This window comes from Nicrophorus vespilloides, unplaced genomic scaffold (assembly GCF_001412225.1).
Source record: "Nicrophorus vespilloides isolate i.1.1-1 unplaced genomic scaffold, Nicve_v1.0, whole genome shotgun sequence".
Classification (NCBI taxonomy): domain Eukaryota; kingdom Metazoa; phylum Arthropoda; class Insecta; order Coleoptera; family Silphidae; genus Nicrophorus; species Nicrophorus vespilloides.
The window spans coordinates 57,511-67,834 of NW_017097326.1; the positions used below are offsets into that span (position 1 = coordinate 57,511).

The window sequence follows — 10,324 nt, forward strand, 5'->3', positions numbered from 1 at the left end:
TTCGCACAATTTTATTCTTTATTTTGCGAATTCTGCGGGTTTCCTTGCCAAATTAGCGTCGAATTAACGTAATCATCGGAACGAGTTTTAATGAGAATTTTCGCAGGAGAGTGATGATCGGCTGCAATTGAAGTTAATCGTAGAATTGGGATGTTCATATTCTCTTACGTCTGGTTCATACTTTCGAGTATATAAGAGAGATAGTCCAACAATTTGCATCGTAATGTAGTAAATGTAATTGTTTGCGTGTGTTTTTCGGGGTCGGTGAGGGTGTAAGTTTTAGCGCTTGACACTTGTGTAAGTGGTGGAATCTCCCCTTTTTGGCACCCTCCTCCCAGTATAATTCAGTTTTATTCCCTCAATCAACCCCTTTGGCTGCGAGCGCAAAAATTATATTCCATTACTTAGAACTGCCTTATTATTATCATTGCACTTCGCCTCTGGGGATCTAGGCTCATCGCAAACATAGCACGAAAGCTGTTTCATCAAAGATGGTTCCTTCTTTTTATTGCATCAATGTACATTTAAAATTTATAACATCAAGAAAATTAATTAATTAAATTATTATTTTTCTTAATTATTGAATGAAATCTTACAAAATTTCACTAAAAAATTGAATTTTGAATATTTATGATCAATTAAAAAAAAATAGTATGATATATTTTTTTGCTATAATAATTATAACTTAATTGCAATTGACTAAAGTTCTTAGAATTATTGTTTATATCAATGGTAAATTGTATTTTTTTTGTGTTAGAATGTTATTGATTTTGATGATGTCTTCGATTTGCGGTCAGCACACGCTTGTGGCGAGCGCGATATAAATTAAAGCTGGGACCGACGGACATTCCAATAGACTCGAGGCTTAGTGTTCAGGTCCAGGTATTACACCAGGAGACATAGGAGGAGACATTACGAGTCCTCCAGGACTCGGCATTAGCGTCCAATAAGGAATAGCTTTTGTTTAGTGACCGGCGCTTCGGACTGCGATCATAAACAGCTCTATTTAACTGCCCCCGAAGTATTAGAGTCCTACCGACCATCCTTGTGCTACTCCTGCCACCATTCCAATCCGCTTCTTCAGCCGCCCATGAATAATAAGCGAGAAGACAAACAGAGAGCAAAAAAAAAAACAGTATTAATTCCAAAAAAAGAGGGAAGGAGATCGGTGCGCAGCATTTTTATCTTTTAATTACCTCGCTAATAAAGTGAATTGTGTTTGGTTTAGATATACTCTTTCTCTAAGAGAGGGTTGCATTTGGCGTGCGTGAAACGGAGAGAGAACGGTTGGAAATAAGAAAGAAGAAGTTTCAACTTCTTAATTTTCCACTCATTATTACTATCCTATCTTAGCGGCGCAGCAGTCAAGTAATTCAACGGAATGTACATAAGAACGTTGGATAAAAAAAAAATGGGCGCGATGGAAGGGAAGGAGCCAGGGAATACCACAAGTTGTGTGCAGTTTATGCAAATAATCTAGATGAGATTTTTCCCTCCTTCTTCTCTTTCGCGCCATAAAGTGCGGTGTTATCCTTTAGCTTCAGTTAGCTACATTTCCTTATTAAATACCGACCAACTAATAAGATCTTAGCGCGCGCTAAACTGCCATAATTCAACCACCCTCCGTGTGCAAATAGGGTGGATCGGTGGAGGCGCCGGGTAACGCGGCATCCTCCTCAACCCCGCCAACCACCTCAACCGAGATGAGCTATGACGTGATACACGTCACAACGTTATTACGTTTCTGTATACCTCCACCACCCCCGTCTCCTTTCCACCCGCATGAAATAGAATGCGTGCCGCGCGTTATGTAATGCCACAATAAAACGGCGTCTGCATACAATAATAGTATAAGCCAATTTTAATAATAAACATTATTTTTGCCACCCCCGGGATGATTGAACGAATAAAAGTGAATTATGTCGTCGCAGTTATTGCCATTATCACTTTGAAAGCGCATAAATTTATACATATCATCTGCAAAACTGAATGCAATTTACATTTCTCAAGCATCTAATTCCGTTTGAAATTGTCTACAAAAACTTTAAAAAAACTATAAATTTTATATTAATTAACTTCAAATATATCATTTATCACTATATAGTTTAAATTATACTTTATATACAAATGTAATCATACTTTTGCCATGACGAAAGAAAAACATTAGATAGAATTAACTTTCTTTAATAATTACTTAACAAAATATATTGAACATCTAATGAACTATTATATACAGATTTTTATGAAAACATCTCAAATTACAAGTAATTATTAATGAGAAACATTAAAAATATCGTTTTTTTAATAAAAATTAAATTTTTAACATTAATTTAATTAATATGAATTTAAAATTTATTTATTTGTCTGTGAACATATTTTTCTAATATTTTTTTAAGAAACTCTTTCAAAAGAATAATTTTAGTGTAAGTTAGGTTTGTAATTACTTGCTACTAAAATAATAGTCCAAAAAAAATACAAGAATTTAAGCAATATCTAAATTGTAACAATTTTAATTTGAAATTTGAAATTATTTGTTTACGTATTGCGATTTAATTATTACTTTTCTTTTTAAATATTTTTTTCAGAATTGTAATTATTGTAAAAATACAAAATATTACATAAATTTGTGTTAGTTGAAAACTTTTGAATTTTATATAAATTTACGTAATTTGATTTTGACTGCTATAACTTTTGAACCGTTGGTAATGTTGTGTCCATATTTCGGCTAATGATAGCTGATATTATTGTTTACAAGCCTGAGTAAGCATTTCAATCTCAGATTATTGAAAAAAAAAGTTATCAGTGATAGAATTCGAACGTAATAGTGTGATAGCCCAATTTTTGAGCGTAAAACTAAAAGTAAATGTGAATAAATCTTTCATGTATAGAACCATAACACCTTATAAAGAAGTAAAAAAAATACAAGAAAAGTTGTAGTTCAATTGGGTCACCCTGTATATGTATATTTTTATAATAAACTAGTTTTTTTAAAGTAATCTTTGAAGAATGGTGATTGTAGAATAAGTGAAGTTTGTAATTAGTTGAGAATTCATTGGGGATGTTGAAATAAACGTGTAAGGGTGTTATATCATCGAGTAAGTGAAGTTGTAATTACCATTATTTTTCTGCAGGGATAAAAGTAAATGAAGTGGTGGAGGTAGAAAGAAGAGAGGTGGCTGCGAATGCGGAAGTTATGAAACCGAATTGGAATAGGTGAGGAAGAAGAGAAGGAGGATGGTGGTGGTATGTGTGCACAAAGGGTAATTATTACTAGTGGCCTCTGGTGGGGCATTCCTGTGCTGCAGGCACTAAGCAAGGATTACATCTGGGGATAGCTGATGGCTGCTCCCATGGATTGTTACTTTTATTGGATTAATTAAAACGGATACTTTTTAAAATGCGCGCCCAAGTCGCAAAAGAAGAAGAAGAAGAGAAAGCGGAGGAATAGGAAGTAGAGGAGGAGCACCATCTGCGAGCATTACATTAATTACGTTTTATTGGAGTTGGACACTGTGTCCGGCCTCGCAGGTATTTCCATACACGTGCACACACGTAAGCCCTTTCTCTTAGAGAACTTGATCTACGCCACCCCTAGGACCGAATTATGGGGGCGGCCGGCTTTCCCTCACTCTCCTTCTCTCTGTTATACACACAGCCATTCATATACAGACTGTATAGGAACATATTATAACATTTTAACCATTATTCAAAATTGTGGGATAAGTTAGAAACTAAAGATAATAAATTGTGGTTTATATTCCTGGATAATTACCGCATCTATCTCTCTCGCACCAATGAAGCAGATCAGAGTTTTGCTAATACCTCCTTCTCTGTGAGTTTAATTTAAAAGCGATCAATTCCTAAAAAATGCAATAAACGGAAAATAATTAAAAAGTTAATTAATAAAACTCTTAAATCGATTCAGGATTTCAGTTTTGTACTTTTAGTAAATTTTGAATTTCTATTTGATTAATTTATCAATTTGTTTGGTATGGAAAAAATTAAGTAAAATAAAGGAGAAAGAATGATCAATTAAAAAAAATGCAATAATGGAAAGGCTAATTAATAAAACTTTTAAGTTTAATTTTAAAAAATTGAATCGGTTCGGACTCGGGTAAGGTATAAAGGTATTATATTGGAAAGGTCGGCGTGAGATAATCTGGTTCCAGTCCGCTGTTTGCTCCCGGATAAAATACAATGTCTATTCTGCAGTAAGAGCAGTAGCATATTTTAGTTACGTTATCACATAGTATGGAAGCTCATTATGTGTGGAGATATACTGATATAGAAACAGAAGCATGGCATAGTGCTTGTGGCTGTGTCTCTCCTCTTTCTCTCTTTTCAACACACGTACTCTCTTTGTCCTTGTATATCCACCTCTCTTTTTCCCATCCTCCCTGTCTCTGTTGCTGGCTGCATGGATCTGAGTGAATCTCACTCTCTCTCTCTCTTTGTGTGTGTATATGCAGTATTAGTGTGTGTGCTTGTGCCCGATGACCGGTATGGTCACTGCAAGAACCTAACTCTGCACTCCGCCCCAGACAATGCCTGTCAATTACTTCTTAATTAAACTCCTTGTCATGTCATGTTTTACCTTATTTACTGAAATGAAAGAGCTGCAGAACTGCATGCATTCATACTTCATTTACTAATAATAATAACAACTACCAACAACAACAAAAACATGTTTTTTTTTATATTAATCCAGCATTAAACTTATCTAATTAATTTAGTATAATTAGACATAATAACTAATTTAAATGAAATTTATATTTGTAAACTTTACTATTTTAATAATACAATGAAATATTTGTTGTATATTTCATATTTTAATTAAATAAGCAAGAAAATTTTGATTTAGAAAAGTCACAAATTAATGTAAAATTATATTATTTTTTTTTCTTTCTTTAATATAATTGTGTGAGATTTGTAGTTTTAATTGGGAAGTTATGCAACTGCAACATCTTGCGTTTATAATTGTAATAAGTAATTTTGTTTCATATAATAGAATGGGAAATTTTGCTGTGATATTATTATAATATGGATGTGCAGGATAATTCAGAATGCATACAAGATGTTGATGGTTATTGAATTTCTGTGGTATTTATGCAAAGAAATGAAGAAGAAACCAAAATAATAATAACAATAGAAGTGATTTAGGAATGCGGATGAGACGAGGTCGTCGTCGTTGGCTTTGGCGTCGGTCGGAGGTGGCTTGGAGGCGGTGGCAAGAAATAAGCAAATAGCGTTTTCTTATATTAACTATATAGCTTTTATAGCGGTGGCGTTTTAGTCTCGTACACATTACGCGCATATAACACATAACCGTTACGCCGAATTTATCTCTTTTATGAATCTTAATTATAATTTCCCTACTATAACTACTATTTCCATTTATTAAATATAATAATTAAATTTTAGGCCACCCGCACTCCTTACACTCAGTATCTCTATCTCGTTCTCCCTCTTTCTCATTCTCAACCTCATCTTCAACCCCCTTTAACCACCCTTCTTCTCCTCCTCCTCCACCTCGCGAACATTCATACACATAAATGCAGTTACACACGCCAAGAGAAACCCCCTCACCCCGTTCATTATTTAATTATATAACCAAAACGCGAATGGCAAATACGAAACACTATTGCTTTCTAATTACAGCTTCATCGCTTATACAATATAATTTAATATACAAATATAATTTGATAAACCTCTCAAATTTTATTTATTTCTATTTTCAAAACACAGTTTACTTATTAACTAAGAAATTTAAACAAATTAATTGTTTTTATTTTAGAAAAACACATAAAAATAAAAAAAATTAGTATGTTTATTTAAAATGATTTTATTTTTAGAAACAATATATTTATGTGTAAATAATTGAAATGTGATGTAATCAAGTAAATGTTATAACGTAATGTTCGCAAGACATTGTTAAGTATATAGGTAGAAATAAAAGGGTATAAGATTTGTGACGTGTAATAAAGAGAATAGTTTATTGGGAGTGGATCAATAGGGTTTTTAAGTGCATCGAGTGTAATTAAATATGCGCTTGAAACTTAAGATGGTCGAGGAGGAAAGAATTAGAAGCCGTTGAAATAATCAAGGAAGTTTACGGCCGGATTGGCAAATGGTCGGATTGGGGTGAGGCGGTGGAGTAAGGAGGAGCGCGAAGGGAGAATCCGAGGTGGACACATTTCAAGTGAGAGAAAAAAAAAGAAGCAAGGAAGAATGAAAAAAGAAAGGACTCGGCGTCGTCTCCGGTCGTACTTTATTGGCATTTAGAAAGATAAGCGTGGCTCTTTAGCTTTCCGCAGGCATTTAAACGGCCCTCCCGTCCTTAAACCCTTCCGATCATTTGCATGTGTCTTTGAATTGTTGCCGCGACGTTTTAATTGGAGAGCGCAGCAGAGCCTCGAGTTTATCTTTATTTCGCGTGGAAATCATATATATATATATATTTATTAGTGGGGACGCAGACTTCGGATAATATTAATTAATATCGTGGACGCGTTTGGATTCGTATGGTGGTGGTGGAAGGACAAAAACGGCCATTGTCGGCAGGGGGTGGGCTTAAATTAAACAGGACACGTTGCTCTTCCTCTTCCTCGTTTTGGACGAGGTATGCGATGCTGTACCTTTGGCTTGACCCGCTTTAATATGGAATAATAATCGGTCAGACTAAAATCCCAAAACCCTTAAAAGGGATTTGCGATGCGGAGGATTGCGACCGTCGCAAATCACTTTCGCTGCACCTCTCACACCCGCGCGCTCCAAATTTAATTACGCTCGCGTTTAATTGTGGACCAGGGGGAGAGTTTGGACATAAGCGGGGGGTTTTTTTTTCGATGAATTAAGGGTGGAGAGATTGAGAACAGAGGGATGCGAGTGAGAGTGGAAAAGAAAAATTATGTTCGGTTTGTTTGTGTATTGATTTGTTTGGGTTTAGGAGATGCGGAGAGCGTGTTAAGGGCTGATGACGATGGTGGATAAGGCGGTGAGTGAGGGAGAGAGAGAGAGAGCGGAGAGTCCGGACGGTTTTGGTTAATTAATTTCCTTTCATCACATCAGACAATCCCTTTGTAGGTCTTATTTTCCTTTGACTGACAAGGCTATAAGAAGTACGATATCCCGGGCCTTTCTTATCCTAATTAGCTCTCTTAGTTGGGAGCGGACACACGGGGGCCGAAGAACACTGAATGGCTGGCAGGCACAGAGATACGAGGAGCCTCTGACGAGAACCGAGGAAATTTGCTCGCTGTCAACTGCAGGGTTGAAACAACTATTGCAATAAACACACACTCACCGCATACACGTACATACACAAACTCTCACACACACCGCGCTTCTCATCCCTCAAACACACAAACACCCACACCTAATTAATTTGATAATTCTTCTTCCTACAACACGATTAAACTAAACTAGACAACTTCTTTCACGCAACTATAACTTCATCACCATCTTACTCAATATCTTACACTGCATCCATTACATACATGATGATGACAGTTTCATCTCATCTGTCATCATCAAATCATTTGGTATAGTCCATTCTACCATTTATCTTCTCATTTGAATTAATACATAAAACAATAATTTTGTTATATAATGTTGCGTCATATAACTTGATACAAATATTTTCCATATCATTTATGAGTTTTTTTTGACATCAAAACTGTATCATGACTACTGAGTTTCTTTTTTCTTCTTTTTTTTTTGGTATAAGTTAACTGCGAGCTATTTGCCACCGGGGACTGACTGATTTTTCGGGTTGGAAGTAATTGAAATTGTGCCTTAACGAGTATAAAATTTAATTGCGGTTGCTGCAATGGGCACCAAACCTTCCGGAAATGATATTTATATAAAGTTGTAAAAGTAAATTAGAGCGCGTGCGAAAGGACGGATTGCAGCAGGATGTCGTCCTCCGCCACCCACACGAAAAACCTACGATGCTCTCTCGCCTTACGGAGTCACGTCATCTCCAGCTGATGATGAAGTCACTGGCTAACGCACTTCGTTGAACAACAAAAGTATTAACACTGTTTTATAACTATTTTCACTATTATATGTAACAATGTGAAAAAGGTTGTAAATGTTTACTAATATTTGTAAATATAAGAATGTAATAAATCAATAATTTGTAGTTTATATAATTACTTGAAAATAGGTGTAATATTAGGGAAAAAATGAGTTGAAATGTAGTAAAAATATGATGTGTAAAACATTGGAACGATTAAAACCTTTTGCTCTTGTCTCTCGATCTGTTGAGGTGGGTGATGTTTGCGGATGAAGGATCATTTAATGGTATTAAGTCGCAGGTTACAAATGAACGTCGGTGAGCCGACGAGTGAAATGAATAAATGATGATCGGAGGGCTCATCCGTTAAACTGAATCCCACAATCATTTGTCAAGGGAGGCTGTGTGCCCTCCCGTCCACAGCACAGGAAAAGGGATAGGGAGAAGCGGAGAGACGAAGCGAATATGAGCAAGTGTTAAAAATGCTCTAATTGTTTGACATTGATCGTCCTTAGGGAGAGTGGAGTGAACAAAAAATAAAGGAAGAAAGGAATGAAGAATGAGAAAGAAAAGGGCGCATCGACAAACAAGAGCAGAACGAGTTGCTTTTCTTCATCCGTACTCTCCCTATACATACACACAGAATTTCTTTTTTCTTGTGCCACAGCTCCCTTTGCCCGTTCTGCTTCCTCCGTTAGCGTAAAAATTGCAGTAATTCCGTAATGATATATGTTTTCCATTACATAAATCTTATATAACTAATTTATTTCTCGGCGGACGGGCATAATTCTTAACGATTATTATGCGTATAAATACTGGAGATGTCAGAACTAAATGCCGAGAGGGCCGGGAGATCACCTCCTGTAACGAGCCTATGCCGTGACGGGTGCCTCCTCCTCCTCCTCTTCTTTCGTCTCATCATCAAACCTCAACGAATCTCCCTTCTTCGTTCAACCTTCGGCATCATCCATCTATGGGTGGGTGGAAATCATGAGGAGGTCTTGAAAGATTGACGAGAAAAGTTCCCGGGGGCCGAGTGATGAGTGATGAGTTCATTAATTAATTACATTATATCAAACGAAACAATGGTCCGTGTCCTAAGGACAATGGAGGGCTGTCTTTCAGAAGGACGGGATCAGACAAAGAGATGAAGGGAGTGAGAAAGGCGGTGGTAAAGACAGAGAGAGAGAGGGCGAAGGTCCTTTGTGAAATCGGTCGTCTGGTTGTGTTTCTGGAAGGTTGTCAGAGATAGCCTCTAGCTGACAACTCGGACGCATCATACACAATTCAAGCAAAATAGAAACGAGCACGCGACTCGGGATCATCCTTCAGCTGCCGCTCTTATCCCAAAACCAGGATAATTAATTGTAATAGTTTTCTCCTAATAAAATTATCATCATTTTCTATCACTTTAAATTACTTAAATATTAGATTTGGATTGATAACATTTTGAAACAAAACAAACTAAAGTTTTTAATTAATTCATTAATATAGCAAATTATTATATTTTCCTACTTAATTTAAATTAGTTTTAAGAAGTTTAAATTTAAGTTTGAAAGTTATGCAACTAAATGTACGCGCTATTGATTATATACTGCTGCGCGCGTTACGTAAACATCATTGTTAGGATTGTATAACAAGACCGTGTGGCCTAATGGATAAGGCGTCGGACTTCGGATCCGAAGATTGCAGGTTCGAGTCCTGTCACGGTCGAACAATTCTTTTGATTCATTTTTTTTTAAACAAGATTATATCACACATAATTATGTTTTATTAATTATATATAATAATAATTTATTATTGTTCAATTTTAAATTATTATAGAATCTATAGTTATAACATTTTTTTATGTAATCTTAAAATAAAGTTTAATAAATGTTAAAGTGTTAATAAAGAATTTAGTTTAATTAAAGTAAATTTATTTTTAGTTAACTTTAATTTTTAATTGGTTTTAATAAGTTTGATTTAAATTAGTATAAAACCTATAATTATAACAATATTTTACTTATTTCTCCAATAAAATTTGCTTGTTATTAAATTTGCAGTCATAATCGTCAATTTACAATTACTTAAAATAAAACGTGATTCTTTTAATAATAATGATTTAGTATGGACAATTAGAAATCGATGTAAACACTTGTTTTATATTATTTTTTTCGACGCAAACGTTTTTAATTAACTTTCTGTTCCCAGTTTGACCGTTTACTTTTTTAATTAAAGATCGATAATTTATATCGCTTTTTTTTCACTTCGAATTAGAATGTGTGTCTGTGCACGATATACAATTTTTTTTTCAGTGTAATGTTA

The 10,324-nt window shown here is 35.1% G+C and overlaps 1 non-coding gene across 1 annotated transcript; it reads left to right on the forward strand.

Annotated features, from left to right (window-relative positions):
- The first annotated feature begins 9,657 nt into the window (after positions 1 to 9,657).
- On the forward strand, positions 9,658 to 9,730 carry Trnar-ucg. The gene has a single exon. It is a non-coding gene; the product is annotated as a tRNA-Arg (tRNA).
- Positions 9,731 to 10,324: the final 594 nt, after the last annotated feature.